General features: G+C 44.5%; 1 non-coding gene across 1 annotated transcript; it reads right to left on the reverse strand.

Moving 5' to 3' along the window:
* Positions 1–3,102: 3,102 nt before the first annotated feature.
* Positions 3,103–3,176, reverse strand: trnai-aau (transfer RNA isoleucine (anticodon AAU)). Its single transcript has one exon. It is a non-coding gene; the product is annotated as a tRNA-Ile (tRNA).
* Between the last annotated feature and the right edge of the window lie 17,263 nt (positions 3,177–20,439).

Genomic DNA, 20,439 nt, shown 5'->3' on the forward strand with positions numbered 1-20,439 from the left:
GCCAAAGTGCCTGCTTCCACACTGATTGGATCCGACTGTTCATGACAGAGACAAGGCACCTTTACATAACTAACCATTTTATGATATCAGTGAGTTGATGTCTCTCTCAACAGCTTTGTCGGCCTGTCATTGCACACCTCCTGACCACGTATTGTTGCTGCTGTTTGGAATGAAGGTGGATATTTTTCTCCTTCAGCGAGCTTTTATTACACAGTGAGAATTCCTTGTGTAGTGGGAGCACGCTGGGCGTATTAACAAGAGTCGCTGTTTTGAAATGGCTCTGTGCTGTTCATATTTCCTCTAAAGATCCTCTATGCCGGAACCTCCTGTATGCTGATCTGACAGTTTAATTTGTTTCCTTGACAGTGATTTCCCACAACAAACAGTAAACCCTTCAATCTAAATACAGTGTCTCAAACTGTTTCTGTTCCTCGTGGGTCCTGTGACGCCGTCGGGATGTGCAGACAGGCGCAGCTTCCCAATCAAATTCTCTGAACCAAATGCAAAGCACTGCCTGCCAGAGGATGTAACTGGGTAAATCCATTCAGCAATGGGCAACCGCTGCATGAAAAGGAGAATGGGCGCAAACAGCAGGCTCATGGGAGCACGGAGATATTAGGGAAAAGGCTGTTACTGAAGCTGTTTGGTGTCTTTTCTCCCCAGGCAATGGGGAATTCATTTACTTTAGGAAGAGCTATAACAGGTTTGAGATTCAGACATTATAGTGACGATGCTGCAAATTGTGGGCACACCCCGACTGATTGCCTGCATTTTGACAAGCACCCTGATCAGATTTTCGAAAAAGACTGCACTCAATGATCTTGGTCAGTTCCAGCAAATTCCGTTTTTGTTCATGAAGTTATTGGAAAAGCTCAGCATGTCTAGCAGCATCTGTGAAAAAAAATCAGAGCTCACGTTTCAAGTCCAGTGATGTTTCTGCAGAACTTGATACAAGACTTATTAAGTCCGGGAGCGGTTTATTTGTTAGCTTCAATGCAGATAATTGAGGCAAGGCCAGGGCAGTTGGCACAATTGGCAGTCGTGGGAAAAGTGGTGATAGACAGCCGGCAAGATAATTTTGAGTAGTTTTGTTCGATATGAAACAATAATTCTGCTTCTCTTTCAGATTATGCCAGGTTAGCTTAGTTTGTACACAAATTTTTTTTCCTGTTATTTTTATAAGTTCTTGAGGAGCAGTGAGCTCTGATCATTTTGCTGCACTGGGCAAAGTTGTGATCATGGGTGCAATTAGTCACTGCTTCGACAGTCACTTTTGAATGTCACATTATGCAGTGGGAGTTTACTGTTTTGCAGCTGCACATTGACAAGTTGTGTGAAAATGCAGCATGTCAGCTGCGGGGTCAATCAGAACAAACAATCTGATCGCTGACTGCGATGCGGCAGCGAAAACACCCAGAAACATATCTCAATTGCATGTCGATGGTAAAGAGAAAAAGCAAAGACTGCATCATACGCCACCGAACAGGACGCAAAGTACGAAACTAGTAATATGGGTCTGATGTGCACAGCTAGCATCGTGATCGAGCTCGTCACATGACGTTATAAGGTGCACGCAATAACCAGCGGAGCTAACTGATGAACACAACGATACACCCTCGTGAGTAACCTCATCTGTTTACCCATAACAATCACAGCATTGGCTGTCTCCACATTTCAGCATTTAGCATTGTTCAGTTAGACTATAAGACCATAAGACATAGGAGTGGAAGTAAGGCCATTCGGACCATAAAGTACACTCTGCCATTTAAATCATGGCTGATCGGCATTTCAACACCACTTCCCTGCACTCTCCCCGTAGCCCTTGATTCATTTTGAGATCAAGAATTTGTCGATCTCTGCCTTGAAGGCATCTAACGTCCCGGCCTCAACTGCACTCTGCGGCAATGAATTCCACAAGCCCACCACTCTCTGGCTGAAGAAATGTCGTCTCATTTCAGTTTAAAATTTACCTCCTCTAACTTTAAGGCTGTGCCCACGGGTCCTAGTCTCCCCGCCTAACGGAAACAACTGCCTAGCGTCCACCCCTTCTAAACCATACATTATCTTGTAAGTTTCAAGTTCATCGTCAATGGTAGAATTGCACAATTTCAAAAAACTGTTTGACCTGCAATCCCCATGCCTACAAAGACCCGAAGCAAGCAATTTCAGTCACAAAGCCATAAACCTGTTCTATGCATGTTGTTTGATCGTTGTGCTGAGCAGCACCTCAAATTCAACAGATGCGTGGTTTGTTTCTTCAAGCTCGCTCACAGATACTTTGACTCCTGATGAGACTCTGCTGAGGGAGTTGTCATGAAACTCATGCCAAATAGATTTCAACTGAATCTGGTGAGCTAGTTTGTTTCAGCTTCCAAACGATAAAATTTCTTCGTCAGTTAAACCAAAAGAGCTATGATGCTGTCAGTGACGGACAATAAGAGAAGTTGCTGGAAAATCACATCAGTTCTGGCAGTATGTGTTGAGAATAATAAAATTGGAGTTAACGATTCAAGTTCAATGACACTTCCGCAGAATGTTATAGACACCTTGTTAACTCCAGAAGATGTTTGTTTGTTACCTTCAATACAGATGCTTGAGGCCTGACCAGGGAAGTTAGTTCCACTGGCTGTCGTGGGAAATGTAGTAACAGACGTTCAGAAAAATAATATTCAATAGTTTCTTTCAATTCGAAACACTAACTGTGCTTCACTTCCAGATGATGTCAGATCTTCTTAGTTTCTACAGCATTTACTTCCGGCTATTTGCAAAACTTGGTGAGGAGCAGTGAACCCGGATCAATTTGCTGCACTGGTCAAAGTTGTGATGATGGGTCCGGTTAGTTATTGCTTAAACTGTCGCTTTTGAATGTGACATTGTGCAATGGAGGTATACTGTTTTGTGGCTGCACTTTGGCAAATTGTGTGAAAATGCAGCATTTCGGCTGCGGCGTGAATCAGAACAAATCAAGCATCTTCCAATCGCAATCTGCGGCGCAGCAGCAAAAATACCCAGTGACATACCTCACTTGTGAGCCAATGGCGAAGGGCGAAAGCAGAAACTGCACCACCAAAGCTGCAGGAAGCCACGTGGGCTCCATGCACTTGGTCAGTGTGGGGATCGAACCCACGACCTTGGCGTTATTAGCACCATGCTCTAACCGGCGGAGCTAACTGACCACCACACTACTATGTAACATCAAGTACCATCAGCTCTTTTTTCCATGATGATCGCAATATTGACTGCCTCCACATTTCTGACTTTACTATTGATCAGTCCATTTTTTCAATGGTTGAATCGCATGAAGAAATGAACCCATGATTTTGGCGCGCTTACAACCACACTCGAAACAGCTGAGCTTACCGAAAACCACAATGTACCACTATCTTCCATAACCTCATGTCTTTCCTGTTTTGTGGCTACACGTTGGTAAATTGTGTGAAATGGCATTGGCAGCCTGCAAATTTCAGTCTCTAACTTTGTTCATGTGATAGGCAGATGTAAAATGTTCGGTTTCCTTTTTAATCTCCACGAAAAATAGTCAATGGTATAATCACCACATTTGAGATAACCATTTTACCTGCAATACAAATAAACGACAAAAACCGGAAACAAGCAAAGCTGTGAGCCCACTTCATGTATATCCTCGGAATCGTTGTGCTAAGAGTCACCTCATATTCTACGAAGGCACACGATGTTTCTTCAAGCTCCCAGACATTTTGACTCATACTGATACTCTACTGAGTTACTTGCTGCGAAAATCATGCCGAATAGATTTGATTTAAAACTTGTGAGCCGAATTGTTCCCACTTTTCAATGAGAAAGTTTCTTTGGCGTCAGTAGCATCTCAGATCCCAGTGTTTCGTTTTGCAAAAAGACTCATATTGCTGATGTAACGTTTGCTTGACTGCACTTATTAACAAGTTATCACACCTTCCGGTAGCGTTGGTTAAACACAGACGAGCTGAAAAACGATTGCTTCAGATTGCATGTTACATCATATTCCCGAAACACTGAGTTATTGATGGAAATGTTCCTGCTGGCATCAAAGAGGAGAAAAAATACTGATACATGTGTTGTTACTTCCAGGAGAGGCTTAGTTGTTACCTTCAAGGTAGATGCTTGTGCAGGGCCCAGGAAATTAGTTCTACTCCCGCTCGTGTGAAAAGTGGTGATAGACATCTGGCAAAATAGTTTTTTAACAAGACACTGCTGAAATATTTTCTCGAATACCGATTGGAGTTCTGTTCGCCTTGTTAGAGGAAGGTTTTTTTTTGTTTCACTTGATAAGGTTCAGAAGATGATTTGCTGCGTCACATGGAAAGTGTGCGGTGTACAGAAAGGTTATGTAGGCTGTGGCTTTTTTCCACTCGAGCGTGGGAAATTGAGAGATGACCTTATAGCACTTTATAAATAACGAGAGCTGTGGACGGTGTTAATTGTGTTTTTTTTCCCACTGGGATAGGAGTTTTCAAGACTACGGATACACATTGCTGAGTAGGGAGTAGAGGTATTTTAAAAAGACATGAGGCGAATATTTCACACAGAGTGGCTTGTGTGTGGAATGAACTTCTTGAGGAAGTGAGGCATGCGCGTACAATTACAACTTTTAGGACATTGGACAAGTACGTGAATAGGAAACGCATGGAAGTATATGCACCAGGAGCTGGCAGGTGGGACTAGTATAGTTTGGGATTCTATTCAGCATGGAATGAATGGACTGAAGGGTCTGTTTCTGTGCTGTGTGTCTATTTGACTCTGTGCACATGTGTCTTTTAAAACATTCTGGAATCAATTTTTCTATGTTGTTTTTTTTGCAAAATCACACGAATTAGTAACACTTTGAGCGAAAGACACTTTTCCCGAATGTTTTCTTTGTCTTTCACGTATTAAATCTGGTTGTTGATTTACCAGAAAGAGGAAATTCCCTTCCTATTTATTCGCTTTAATCCTCACGTTATCAGAAAAAAAATGTAAGTTTGCACCCCAATTTTCCCTGTTTCTGGTACAGTATTTCTGACATTTTATGAATAAAGTCTTTCATTCGTTCCACTGTTCCGATAAACCCCGGTCGGTGTTCTTTATAATGAATTCATATCTCAGTAAACTCATCTCAACCCTTCATAATGTCTCTATTTCCCAGTAAACCTGCCTGGGACCTTTCTAATCTTTTCGATTTTTTTTTAAAGAATGAGGATCATGATAGTATACAATTCTGGATGTGAGTTTGCTCGCTGAGCTGGAAGGTTATTTTTTAGACGTTTAGTCACCATTCTAGGGAACAACATCAATGAGCCTCCGACGAAGTTTCGTGGGAGGCTCACTGATGATGTTAGCTAGAATGGTGACGAAAAGTCTGAAAACTAGCCTTCAGCTGAGCGAGAAAACTCACATCCAGAAACTCAACCTGAGCTACAAATCTTCTCAAAACTCGCTAGCATACAATTCTGTTAATGAGACTGAGTCACAGATGTTACAGTTGCACTCTGGTTATACTTTGTTTATTTAATGTGACTTCTCCAATTTTCAACTCAACTAATCTAACTAACTATCCAATGAATATCATCTCTATCAGGGCCAGGTTTTCTCTGTTGGTTGGCTTTTATAAGGCTTGTAAGGCAATCCCCGTGACCTGACTGACTCTCAACTGTTTCAAAACGTAACTGAAATTTACCTGTCGGTGTACAGTCAGTTCCAGTGCAGACTGGATAAAGACAGTAAATTCCTTCACCAAAGCTCAACGTGATTCTGAAATCTGCATTTTTCAAAACAAAACTGTTCAATTTGTTTTGTACAATGTTTCTATGTTAGGGGTGTGCAATAAATACGACTTAGCCAGTGACGACCTCGACCTAATAATAAATGTTGAAAAAAACTCTGCTCTGCATTAACTCCAATCACTTTGTGCCTCCGTTACCTGACGTTTCCTGCCCCAATAATTGCAAGAATCCAGATTTATTCAATGTCAGATTGCATGGGCGAAATCCCAAACCCGCACTTTTCACTTCCAATGTTCGCTAGGTAGCCATGTTCGCAACAATGACACTGCTGCTCTCGAAACTTCATCTTGTTTCAAGATGTTCAACCTCATGAAGTGCAGCTCTAGTTTTTTTTAGAAAACCTGGTCGGGCCACCTGCGAAAACTAAAATGAAACAAGCAGAGATGGCCCAACATTTGAATCTGAGACCTCTCACATCCGAGTTAAAAACAAACCTCTCAGTGCGAATCGTACTTCTGGACCAACGAGCCAGTAAAACCCCTTGCATTTTCTTCCACTTGCAAAAAACACATGTTCTTTTCTGCTGCCTCCCAAACACATGGGGGCCAGTGACTTGAATGGAAATTTGATTGTGAACTTCCACTATATGTTTGTTATCGGAGATATAAAATGATGCTGAGCTGGTGGGATTCGGAGAAACGGACACCAGAGATTTCCTTCAGTTCAGTTAATGTGAGATTATTTTCTTCTGTGCAACTTGTTTGATGTTCAAGAATCGTCATCACACAGAAATCCTGCAAAAGACTGATACAATGCAGGAGTCGGTTTGTTTGCTACAGCCAGACAGGCGTTAATATCTGACACCAACAGCCCCAGATTAAGATAATCGGAGTGAAACTTTCACTCATGTTGTATTCCCGTATAGAAGAGAGCCATTCAGCACAGTAACCCCATCAAGCTCTGTTGTCTGTTTCTCTCTGGTATTATTCAATAGCGGGCATATCTGTCCGAATGATGGGAGCTGTTCGTAATTCTGTCTCAAATAATCTGATTCTCAATGATTTAATATTGTCGCGTGATCGTCTTGTTATTCACAACTTGCCATGTCAACGGGAGGACGCTGCTGTCCAAAACAGCGCGGGGAATTGCTACAGCATGTCGTCACCTTTTAACAGACCACAAATAACGTGTTTCAACTTCACCAGATTTTTATGGGCGACTTATTCAATGTTAGATTGTGTGTACAAACGTGCTCAGGCCCTTGTTTTCATTTTCAACAAGTTTCCCTCTGCCATCTTCGGTATATTGTCACCTCTGCCGATTCCTTACTTCAGGAAGTCCGACCTCATTGGGCATGGCCTTTTTTTTCAAGAAAGCTGATCACGAGAGTTGGCAACACGAAGACCAGAAATCCCGGCGTTCAACCCAGTACCTCTCGCATAATCCACGGTGTATAATCCCCAAAGCGAGAATCATACCCCGAGGCCAACGAGCCTGAGCAGCAGCAGCAGCCCTGGGCCAGCTGGGACTTAGTCAGAGCAAACTACATTCCACGTTGCTTCTGGGATTCAAAGCAGCAAAGAATATCCAGACCATCTTCATTCTGTATCCCTGCTCTGGACACAAAATATAACATTCAGATTCAGCGTTAATGTGAAGAGAGACTGTGGGACTGTGACTTCCGCGGTTGGATAAAGATAACCGTGCCTATGTCCCCTAGCAGGAAAGGAACTGCTGTTGATCGGAAACATCTCTTTCTGAACTCACTGTCACTCTGCTACAAAGGGAGGAGCTGGGAAATCCTGATGAATTGAAAAATAAAATTTAGAGCCTGTAGATTAAGTAATTAAAGATCAGTATAATATTGTTTACACCAAGCCATCACCCACTGAATGAAATGGCTGCCGAGGGGAGGCGACTGTGTATTTAAACCTCATGAAGAGTAGGTTATGTTTTACTTCTCACATGAGGGAAATGAGCATTTTTTTGGAAATCTGCTCAGCCATTTGAAAAAAATACTGAAGGGCAAGAAGTCAGGAGTCCGTGTTGGGACCACCTCTTTCAGTGTCTTATGGTAATAACACACACTTTTGAATGGGACGGACGATTTCAACATCCTAAAATGAGACAAAACTCACAAATGATCTAATCAACCAGAATGCCATAATACTGGTCTTTTCCAGCGAACGTGGGTTATCTTAACATAACTCGATGTCATTACCTGAGCCTAATGCACCAAAAATAAAGGTTTAAGGTAATAAAAGCTGACCTGGGTGAGGTTTGATCACATAACGTTGCATTTCACATACCTTTCTCTGTATATCTCCGTGCCACATTTATTGATCTCCTCCTGTGTTCCTTTAAAGTATGCTAAGAGAAAAAACGGAACAGCAGTAATTCCAAAGTTTACTGCGATCATACTGCAACATACGATCAACTATACGATCACAACGCCACAGAAAATATGTAACGCTATAAAATTCCAGACACACAACAGGTTTACTTAGCAAACAGCGGACTGATTTTAGGAAACTCAGGATGGGGAGAATCTTTACAATTCGTGGCTCTAGTGGTTATGAATCCTCCGTAAAGAGCCTGTGAAAGACTGATGTTGTTAGTTTGCAACAGATTAAAATAGACAAGAGCTCAGGAGATAGTGCAGAAGAAAGAGTGAAATTAAAAGGTCATTCATGATCTCAGTGAACAGCCAGGCCAGCTGAAAGTTTGCACCTTGTGCCCATATGGCATGAGCATACACTGACAGGTTTGTTCAAAATTGAAATGTTCACTGGAAACCAGAAGCTGAGGGGGTTGCAGGGCCAACTAATTCAGATTGGCCTGCAGGAGCTGCAATTCCTGGTCCAGGAGATTGTACAGCACAGAGGAGAGTTGAAGCATTGAATTTTGGTTGAGTAGCCCGGCATCCTTTCACAAGCCAGGGTTTCCTGGGGTCCAAGACAGTATAATGTACATGGATAACCTTTACTTGGATATAAAGACATCATTAAAGACACGGTAATAAAATGTGAGGCTGGATGAACACAGCAGGCCAAGCAGCATCTCAGGAGTTCACAAAAGCTGACGTTTCGGGCCTAGACCCTTCATCAGAGACCCTTCATCTCTGATGAAGGGTCTAGGCCCGAAACGTCAGCTTTTGTGAACTCCTGAGATGCTGCTTGGCCTGCTGTGTTCATCCAGCCTCACATTTTATTATCTTGGAATCTCCAGCATCTGCAGTTCCCATTATCTCTGATATTAAAGACACGGACTGGGTTTACTGGTATATGAAGACGTTAGGAAGCACACCAACATTGTTTACTGGGGTATCGAAAACATGATAATCTTTGTCAACAGATTCCTGTTATCTCTAACGGAATCAATTTCTTAAATTGATTTTACTATTGCACGGACAAAGGTTGTAAATGCCGAAAGTATGCACTAGTCGATGCTGTCTTCTCTCATGCATCCCACTTCTCTCCAGGAGCTGTTCAGATGATGACCTGAATTGCCGTCTCACATTCTCTGTCACTTTGGGATTATTTGAATAATAAAATCTATTTTCTGAGCTGTGAACAACGTGTTGAACTTCATACACATCAGGTGCAGTGTGTCTGAGAGACAACACTCCTTTCAGTAACACCGCATGCTGAATCAGACAGCTGTGCCATCTCTGTGACTGCACAAAGGACACAGGCACAGCTCCTCATTGTTAAGTGGGATATTTTTCTTTCCCAGTAACTCTGCATTTTTTGCTCTGCGTCAGATGCAATAATTTGGACACGGTTACCACCAGAATGTTAGTTTCTGTGTATGTGTATTCTCCCTTTTGTACAGCCTTCCATACTTACCATGCCTCTCACTCACACCACACCCCTCCCCTGAACTGTAAGCATGTGTTGACAGGGATCTGAAGAACACATTCATGCTGTTCTCCTCCAGCACGACCTGCCCGTGGAAGATTGTTTACTTCAGCCGCCCATAGAGAGAGCCTGGTCCTGGGAGAAGAGAGCTTCAGAGCCTCCTGGGAACAGGGGCTCAGAATGGGAAGAAGCTGTGAATAAAACTCAGTGCTTCTTTCGTGCTAATGACACTGAGCTGTTGCTAGTTCATTGGATTAGGGGTACGATTCCTGTTCCATGTGGATTGAGTAAGTAGGAACAGCTCTCTCATTCGAATCACAGGCAATCCCTGGCGTCATGTGTCTCACTCCCACCTTCACTTGGGAGGTTTGATTTTGTTGAGATCGGGTTCAGCATGAGATCCAGCAGGGTCTCTCTGGCGAGTATTTTTTTAATTCGTTCATAGGAAAATCATTCACGTGATGGCGGCGTCTTTGACTAGGCGACCACTTATCGTCCATCCCTAATTGCTCAGGCACATGGTCAATCACATTGCCCGTGGGCCTGGAGTCACAGGTAGGGCAGACCAGGAAAGGATGGTAGTTTTCTTCTCTAATGGGCATTAGTGAACCAGATGGGGTTTGCCCCAACAATCAATTCACGGAGATCATTAGATTCTGAATTCTAGATATCTATTGTACTCAATTTCTACCATCTGCTGTCGTTTGGAACGCGGGTGCCAGAACATTGTCCGGATCTCTGGATTCACAGGCCAGCGAAAGTAACACTATTCCATCGTGTCCCCTCCAGCCTGTACTGGCAAATGGCTTGTTGGTCTTAGTCTATGATTCTCATTGAGAGTACTCCTGTAGCAATGAAATGCGAGCGTTCCTGGGTTCAACTCCCATGTGAGCCCCAGTTCCATGCTTCACTTTCTTCACAATGCCAAGTGAGCCTTTCCAAAAAAAGCAGCTTTGTGGACAGAGGTCGGGCTGCCTGAACTGGAGATGGGGCAGAGGTCCCATTGCAGTGAACATGGACAAAAAAAAAACACTTGTTCAAAGTGAAAACAAATGTTTCAGGTTGTTCGTCCATGCATTCTGACTCTGAAAGGTCGTTCAGGGCGTAAAACGTCTGGAAGCAGGGATGTGAAGTATTTTAGACAGCGCTGAACAGATTCAGGTGAATGTTGCTGTATGTGAGGAATTTCAGCAATGAAGATGGATTCAAAAGTTGGGAACCCTCTCCTTGGAGAACAGAAAAGGTGAAAGCTGGTCTGTTTGATGTCTTGAACGGAGGTCTATGTAAAAATACTGAAGATGCAGATTCAATCAACATATAAGGGAATTTGACAGTTACGTTTCAAGTATCAATGCGTACAGTTACATGGAAAAGGCAAGCGAATTACACTAAAAGAGACATTCATTTACTCATTGTGGTGAGCAGCACGACTAAGGTGGGCTGCATGGTCTCCATTTGCATTGTGACAAATTATGTGATTCTGAGTGAAATCAGAATGTGAGACTAAGAGACCGTGGGACATTAGATGAAGGTTATGTTTACACAGGTTGGACACATCTGCACAACAACAATGAAGGTTTTTCAATTGATTCTTGAAAGTGCATGCCACACGTCAAATGAAAAGCAGAAAAAGCACATGGCACAAGCAAACTGAGTGGTGAAGTCGGAGTGTGCTGGGCCAATGATCTAGAGTTTGATGGAGCCACCCCATCCTCTGCTGTTCACTGCAGGCACATGGCATTTTGTTCTGCACTCTTTGTTATGATGAGCTTTCTGCTTCATGTGTCTGAAATTAATCATTCATACTGATAGACAGGTGAGGTGACACACTTATCAAGGCCTCAATGCATTACTCCTGTTCACTGTCAGTCTCCTGTAAATTGCTATTAAAACGGTGTAGCTGAGATACATTACTTCCAATTTTCTCCCAAGAAATGCAGTAATTGCACATGCTGTTTCAGGCATGAAGAACAAGACGACCATCATGTTGGAGCCAGCGTCACGACACAGACAACGTTCACCACTTTTCGGACAGGTATCACTGATTGTGAGTAACTACAAAGAAATACAAGAGGCATAGAGTTGCCGTGGACTCAATAGGCTGAATGGCTCCTTTTTACACGGGAATCATACCATGGGTTTATGACATTACTGTCCCTGTCTCTTTGAGTGGGGAAGAAACAATGCTTCATTATTAATCCTCCCTTACACGCTGTACTGTTTGCAGCCCCGCAACTCAAGGCCGTTGGGGATGTCTCTCAGTGAGTGAGTGCTTCACTCAGATTCTCTTATTCCGGGACTGTTCGTGTCAGATTTTGAATCCTGCTCTGGATGCAGCAAACGAACATACAACCGCGTTGCTGAGGTGATAGTTGCAGTGTTTCCGTGTGCAAACGTATTCTGAATACCAAAAAGGCTGCACCGAAAGATCCCATTTTAAATTGCTGAAGGGATGCGACTCCAGTTTCATCTTCTCCTTTTCTTGGCAGTTCTTCAAGCTTCTGTCATTCTCTGGTAAACGTCATTCGACAAAAGTTCCAAATAGCCATTTTCAATTTGCCGCACAAGCCAGATTCCACTGCTTCTGCTGCTTCCATCTATCAGTGCTTGAGAGGGAGTGGTAGAGCATCTGCTGTCTCCCAGCACTGCCCTCCCGTGGAGGCAAATGATTTAATGCATCTGCCAATGGAGAGTACCCTCACCCAGAGGAAGGCAAAAACAGCCCCGTCCAAGGAACAGGGAGACAGAACGAGATGTTTTTTGCTGCTTTCACTGTCTGAAGCAAAGCGGTATAATTGTCTAATCAATATGTTCAGATATGCTATTACGCACCTCTGCAGCAGCTTGGACTTGAACTCTAGTCTCCTACGTCTGAGGTAGGGACACTATCACTGTCTGAGTAGCATCTGATTTATTGTTAAGGGGAACATAACCAGACTGATTCGTTGGCCTCGTGGCCTGATTGCCCCTTCAGCTGGATGTTGTGAGTGCGAGAAGTTGCAGGTTTGAATCCTGTATGAGGCTTTGATGCCTTTGACGTGTTTTTTTTTTAATGTTTGGGAGAACATGGGAGCTCATTATGAAATCGATTTCAGTCTCTTATCTAAAAGGGTCTTTGCTGCTGTGAATGTATCACATGCACCCTCTTCACCTGATGAAGGATCTGTACTTCGAAAGCTTGTCATTTTAGATAAACCTGTCCATCTGTAACCTGGTGTTGTGTGACTTCTGACTTTATATCACATTCGGAGGAAAATGAATCAAGTTTTAAAATATGTCTCTTCACTGTAAATTGGCTTCCTCACTGGTGGTGATAAGCGCTATATAAATACAAGCCGGTCTCCGTTAATTGTCCTTAAATGCAAGTAGACTGTTTCCTGACCCTGGTCATTGGAAAGAAGTCCACGCTGTCAACTTCATCAAACTGCTGTCAGCACCTCCATCATCAGCCCCACCCTCAAACACTCTCTGACCTTTAGGCTTTTCAAAGAGGAGAAATCGCAAATGAGGGATATGGACAAATGGAGACTGGGAGAACATGAAAGGGTACTGAGTTGGGTGCAGAGCAACAATGTGAGACAAACAGAGATACATACTGAGGTAGACACTGAAAGGAACCAATTCTCCATTCGGCATGGCTACTAACTGACAGAAAAGGAAAGGAAAAGGCAACCATTTTCGCAGAATCTTTCCCCACCCCAGGGCAACTGAATCAGCATGAGAGCCGATATAGTCCTTTTAAAGGAGTAATGTTGATGGCTGGAAACTACCGACATATTTTGATAATTATGCTGATTCTACAGATAAAAGTGATTATTTCCCCGATATTATAATGTGGAAGTGCACAACTGATCCGGGTATAACAAAGCCTCAGTGGATGAGAAGCATGAACTCTATTTCTCTCCACAGAAGTTGCAAGAACTTCTCAGATTGTCGATAAAATCATTTTATTTTGGTTTCAGGTTTCTAACATCTGTTGTTCTTTGTTATATTTTTGGGATAAAATGCATGAGGTCATGAAGAACTAGCAAACCATAGTTTGAAGCGCCTGATCGGGAATCAAACCAGGGCCACGGCAGTGGCAGCACTAAACCCTAACTACTAGACTACCAGTGTAGGGGCTGAGTGCCCTGGCATCTTTCCTCAATGGCATTGTTTTTGTCTTTTCATTTTATTGCTCCTTTTGGGGGCAGTTTCTCGCTGTCTTCGAGCTCCTATCGTGAGGAAGAAGACCATTTGGACATTGTGTCAGTGCGTGTCCTCGGGCGTCCATCTATTCAAAGCATTCGCCTTGTGTATTTTGCTTTGGTTGCGCATTCAGACTTGTCTGTGTTGGGCTTTACTTGATTCATGAGGAACTAGTACAATGGGCTTCTTTTAACCAAAAGACCCCTTCGATAGGGGTCATCTGGGTTAACAGAGAAGGAACATATTGTCCGTGGAGGGGCATGAACCACCAACCTTTCAGTTAACAACAGAACGCTCTGACCAATTGTGCCACAGAGACTGGCTCTGGGAGCGCTTGCAAACAGTCAAATGGTGTTCTTAATTTTCGAGGGCAAATTAAAATGTGTTTATACCTGTAATCAATGAATGGGACTGACGTTTGAGATGCTAAAACTATGTTACAGCCCCGTTGAAGTAATGATCCTCATGTTCAGCCACAGAGAGAGATAAACAAATATATCCCCCGAGAGTGACAGAGGCCTCAGGATTATAAGCACTCTGTCTCCTTCGTGTCCGCACTCTGTCGCCTTACACAATGTTCCCCGACAAAAGGCAGCTTGACGTGGAACCCAAGCAGTTTGCCCTGACAATGGAAACCATTACCATGAGCTGGGATATGTAATGGATAGTGAGCTGAAATAGTTCCACACTCGTGTTGCTCATGTGCGACTTTCAATTTCCAAAACCCAGCGATCCAATCACTTCAGCTGCTGGGAATCTGACGAAAACAGCGCTGGGTACACATTCTGCTTCGGAAGCAACTGTCAATTTGCAAGGGCAGAAAAGCTGTGAACTTCACTCGAGCGAGAGAAGATATAACATTTCAATCCTCCAAACCAAATTCAGACGCTGTATCAATTACCTCACTGGCTCCACGCAACTTGCTGCAGCTTTCATCCTGTCGACTTGTGATGTTAACAGGGACAACAGCGGAAAAAGCATCCTCAATGTGAATAGCCAGCAAAGGCATTCACCATCGCTGCTGCACCTCAATGTTCTCCACCTTGCAAAGCGGTGAATGTCACTGGCAAACGAAACACATTTGTCCTCACACGCCTGCTTCACTGCCACCTGATTCTCTGACACCTGTTTCTATCATGGAACTTGTCATTTTTTTGTTCACAGTCATTGCGAATATCTTTAAAAAAATCTCCTTGCAACTTAAAATGCCCCCCGAGTCGAGTCTTGAAATCTCCCACCCGAGGGACAAGACAACTACCACAAGTACTATCTACACTTCTCATTATTTTATAAAATTCTGTCAGGTCACCTCTAAACCTCCGAAGCACCAGCGAAAAAAAGTCTAAATCAATCCAACCTTTCTTTATAAATCAAAGCTTCCAGACCAGTCAGCATCCTTCAAAACACTCGCCAGCTTCATAATATGCTTCTTGTAATTGTGCTACTGAAAATGCACGGTGTATCCCACAAGAGGCCTCATCAACATCCTGTGCAACCTCAGTATGGCTTCCCAACTCCTAAACTCAAGGGCAAGTGTGGCCAATGGCCTTTTTAACCACCCTGTCTGGATGTGACGTAAACTTCATATAGTCGTGGACCTACACCCTCGGTCCCGAAGGAGGCACCTTAACAGTTATACAAAGTCTGTGGGCGGATGGGAAATAGTTTTGATTTTCTTTGACTTCACGTGCAAAGAAATTTATTGTACACATGCAGCTGAATAAGATTGCATTTTAAATGAAACTGAACTTTTTTTTCAATTATAAAGTAAATGTGGATCCTGTCGAGTCAAAAAGTAACCGTTGCTTATAGTCACAACTCCTACTTTTAAGTGGTTCCTTAATTGTTTGACCACATCCTGATGATGTTGGGTGCATGTCATACTGTCTGAACTCCACCCAAGAAATCCACAAACAAGTCTCTGATTTTTTGCATTTGAGCCCTCCCTTCTCCCTTTATGATAAGCTGATAAAAATTCTGAACAACATTGAATGTAACATGCGCATGCTTCAATGAGATAAATCTAATTCCTAAATAAGCACCAAAAGAACTGATGTAAATCAGGAACAAAAACAAAGTTGTTGGAAGAGCTCAGCAGGTCTGGAAGCATCTGTGGAGGAGAAAATAGAGTTAAGGCTTCGGGTCCGGTAACCCTTCTTCATAACTGATGGTGGCTGGGAAGTCGTCAGTTCATGTGCAGAAATTAGGGAAGTGGGATGGGTAGGGAATAAACAATAGGATAGAGCCCAAAGAGGGAGAAAAAATAAACATTTGGACAGACAAATGAGTTGCGAACGATCAGGCTGGGAGGGTGAGTAGTTGTTGATGGGGACTGTTCGTGGCTAACAACAGGGGCTGTGTAATTGCAGGCTCTGTGGTAACAAGGCTTGTTGTGAGGGTGGGTGAGGAGCTGGGACATGTGGGAGTTTAGGCCGTAAAATTATTGAACTCAATATTGAGTCCGGAGGGCTGTCGATTGCCCAAGCGGGAAATGAGTTGTTGTTCCTCCAGCTTGTGCTAGGCTTCACTGGAACACTGTAGCAAGCTGGAGACTGAGATGTTGGCCAGGGAGCAGGGTGGCGCTTTGAAGTGGCAGGCAACAGGTAGTTCAGGGTCTTTTTTTGCGACCAGAACATAAATGTTCTGCAAAGCAGTCACCAAGCCTGCACTTCATTTCCGCAATGTACAGGAGACCACATTGTGAGCAGCAAATGCAGTAGCCTAGATTCTAGGAAGGGCAGGTGAAGTGTTGCTTCACCTGGAAGGTATGTTTGTGCCCATGGATACTGGGAATGGAAGGGGTAAATGGGCAGGTGTTGCACCTTCACCGGTAACAGGGAAACGTACCGTAGGGCTGTGGGGAGGTGTTGGGGGTGAAGGAGATATGTCCTGTGTGTCCTGGAGGGAACGGTCCCTGTGGAAGGTGGACAAGGGAGGGGAGGGGAATATGTGTCTGGTGGTGGCATCTTGCTGAAAGTGGCAGAAATGGTGTCTGATGATCTTCTGGATGGGATGGTAGGTGAGGATAAGGGGAACACTATCCCTGTTGCAGGAGGAAGAGAGGGGTGAGGGCAGAAGGACAGGAGATGGGCCGGACCTGGTTGAGGTCCCTGTCGACAACGGAACTAGGGAATCCTCGGTTGAGGAAGAAGTTAGCCATGTCAGAGGCTCCCTTGTCGAAGTTGGCCTCATCTGAACAAAGGTGACAGAGCTAGAGGAACTGAGAGAATGGGATGGAGTCTTTACAGGAAGTGGGATGTGAGTATGTATAGTCCAGAGAGCTGTGGGAGTCGGTCGGTTTGTAATGGATATTAGTGGCCAGTCTATCCCCAGAAATGGAAACAGAAATGTCGAGGAAGGGAAGGGAGGTGATAGAGACAGACCAGGTTAAAGTGAGGGCATGGTGGACATTAGAGGCGAAATTGACGAAGTTTTCCCATTTTTGACGAAAGAAGGAAGCAGCACCGATTATATCATTGAAGTATCGCAGAAAGAGTTGTGGGTGGGGATCGGATTGGACTGGAACTAAGAATGTTCCACACACCCCACGAAGAGACAGGCATAACGAGGAAAATTTCAGGAGTTGAAAGAAAAACTGTTGAGGGTGAGGGCAAGCTCGGCTAAGTAGAGGAGGTTGGTTGTGGGTGTGGATGGTTCAGGTCTTTGCTCCAGGAAGAAGCAGAGAACCCTAAGACCGTCCTGGTGGGGAATGCATGTGTAAAGGGATTGCACATCCATGGTAAAGGTGAGATGGATGCAGCCAGTAAACTGGAACTTTTGAAACAGGCGCAAGGCGTCAGATGAATCATGGATGTGTGTGGGTAGGGAGTGAAGTGTGGGGAGAAGACTGAGTCAAGGTAGGAAGAGATGAATTATGTGTGGCATGCGCCCGCTGAAACAATGCGTCTACCTGGACAGTCCTGTTTGGATTTTTGGCAGGACATAGAAATGAGCTGTGTGGGGCTGGGTGCCTATTAGCTTGGAAGGGGATGGGGGTGGGGGGAGATCACCGGATGAAATGAGATCCATAAACGTACTGGATACAATGGCCTGATGTGCCATGATGGGATCATGGTCCAGGGGACGGTAGGAGGAGATACCTAAGAGCTGGCGCTCAGCCTCTGCAAGGTAGAGGTCAGTACGCCAGACAACAACTGCACCACTCTTATCGGCAGGCTTGGTGAGAAAGTTAGGGTTAGATCTGAGTGCACGGAGTGCAGTCCGCTCGGAGCAAGATCGGTTGGAATTGGTGAGGGGGCAGTGAAATTGAGGCGACTGGTATCAAAACGACAGTTCGCAATGAAAAGATCAAGTGCAGGTAAAAGGCCGGAGGGAGGGTTCCAGGTGGAGGGAGAGTATTGGAGTTGGGCAAAGGGGTCTGTGGGATGGGGAGGACACTCTTACCCAAAGAAATAAGAACAGAGACAAAGGCAGCAGAAGAACAGTTTGGTGTCATTTTGTACCCGAAATTCATTAAGGTGGGGACTTAGATGGATAAAGCTGAGGCCTTTGCTGAGAACAGAGTATTCAGCATCGGAGAGCGGAAGGTTAGGAGGGATGGTGAATACCCGACAGGAGGTGGTGGATTTTGGAGGGAAGGGGAGGAGAGGTAGGTTCCAGAGAGCCATGGGTACTTTTGAGTTGGTGCATCTTGTTGTCCTTGACGCCTGAAAGAAAAAGAAGAAGTTTTTGTTAGCATGGCGAATGAGCCGGAGGATGAAGTAGAACTACGGACATGTGCAGCCCTGAGCCAACACGTTGTGGTGTTGTTGGAGAGAGAGGTTGAGAGAGTGCATGTGACGCCGATTGGCACTGAGTGTGGATTTCAGGATGTGGTTAGAGTAGCTGTCCATGGAGCCCAACCCGTCTCTGTACCTCACGCAATGGACTTTATACCCATTTTCACTCTGACCCGTAAGCAATTGACAGTGAACCCATACCCACTTTCTTCCTCTGGCAATGACCTGTGAGCCCACCCGCAATCTGTTTGCCCAGCAGTGTACCATGAGCACACCGTCACACAGTTCTGCTCGCAACAGTTGTGAAAACATCCCAACTCTGTTCCACTAGCAGCAGCCTGTGAACCTGTCCCCACTCTTTTCCCCGAGCAAGGGATTATAAACCCTTCCCCATTTTGTGTATTTGCAACGGCCTGTGAACAGGTCCCTAGTCTGTTCTCCTCACACCATCCTGTCCACCCACCCATTTTGGTACTTTGCACAATTCAATTTGAACTCATCCACACTCTGTTCACTTCATAAACATTGATGTCTAAGCAATGGACTGATAACCAATCGCACTTCTGCTCGCATTGCAATCGCCTCTGACCCGTTCCCCACTCTGTACTCTTAGTAATGGCCTGGCAACCCATCCCCACTCAGTTCCACGAGTAATGGTTTTGAATCTATCATCTGTCTGCTTCTAGCAGTGCCTTTGAACTCATCCCCATTCTGTTCCTCTGGCAACAGCCTGAGGAGGCATCCCTACTCTGATGTCCGAGCAAACGCCCATGAATCCAGCTCCACTGTCGCCCCCGAGCAACCATTCCCTCTCTTTGTCTTAGCAACAGCCAGTGAACCCAATACCACTCTCTTCTCCTGGCACCAGCCTGTGAATCTACCCTCAACTGTTCCCCAAGCAAAGGCCTGCGAATATATCCCCACATTATTCTCCAAGCAATAGCGTGTGAACCCATCCCCATCCTGTTCTTTTAGTAACAGTTTGTGACCAATGTACCCAATCTTTTCTGCTAGCTTGGGACTGTGAACCCATCATCACACTGTTCTACGAGCAATGGCCTGTTAACCCGTCACCCTTTTGCTCGCCTATCAACGGCCTATGAATCAATCCCCATTCTATTCCCCAAGCAATGGTCTGTAAACCCATCTCCTCTCTGTTCCCCAAGCAATGGCCTTGTAAACCCATCCCTGTTCTGTTCTCCTTGTAGTGGCTCTTTGAATCCACTCCCATTCAGTTTTAGTAGCAATGGCCAATAAATTCATCCCCACTATGTTCCCTAGAAATTGCCTGTGAATCTACTCCGACTCTGATCCCCAAAAACTGCCTGTGAACACATCCTCATTGTGTTCCCCTTGTTATGGATTAAGACACCATCTTGATTCTGTTCTCTAAGCAAAAGCCTTTGAATCCATCTCCACACTGCTCCCTGAACAACGGTCTGTGAACGCATCCCTAAACTGTTCCCACAACAATGACCTGTGAACCCATCACTACACCAGCCCAACCAACTCTCTGTGAATCCATTCCCTGCAATTTTTTCCTCTCGCAGCGGCCTATGAACCCAAACTCACCCTATTCACCGAGCAAAAGCATGTGATCTCATACCAACTCTGTTCCCCTGCAAAAGCCTTTGAGCCCATCCTTATTCTAATCTTGTTGAAACTGTATTTAGAACACAACCCCCGACTGCTCATCTAGCAATGGCCTATTAACCCATCCCCAATCTGTTCTTCCAGGAATGGCGTATGATCCCAACACCACTATGTTCTCCCAGCAATGGACTATGAACCCAGTCCCACTCTGTTCTCCCAGCAATGGCCTATGAACCCAGCCCCACTCTGTTCTCCCAGCAATGCCCTATGAACCCATACCCACGCTTTTCTGCCAGAAACTGCCTGTGAACCGATAACCAAGTTTTTTTTTACCCCCTGGCA

This window comes from Stegostoma tigrinum, chromosome 8, assembly GCF_030684315.1.
Source record: "Stegostoma tigrinum isolate sSteTig4 chromosome 8, sSteTig4.hap1, whole genome shotgun sequence".
Taxonomy (NCBI): domain Eukaryota; kingdom Metazoa; phylum Chordata; class Chondrichthyes; order Orectolobiformes; family Stegostomatidae; genus Stegostoma; species Stegostoma tigrinum.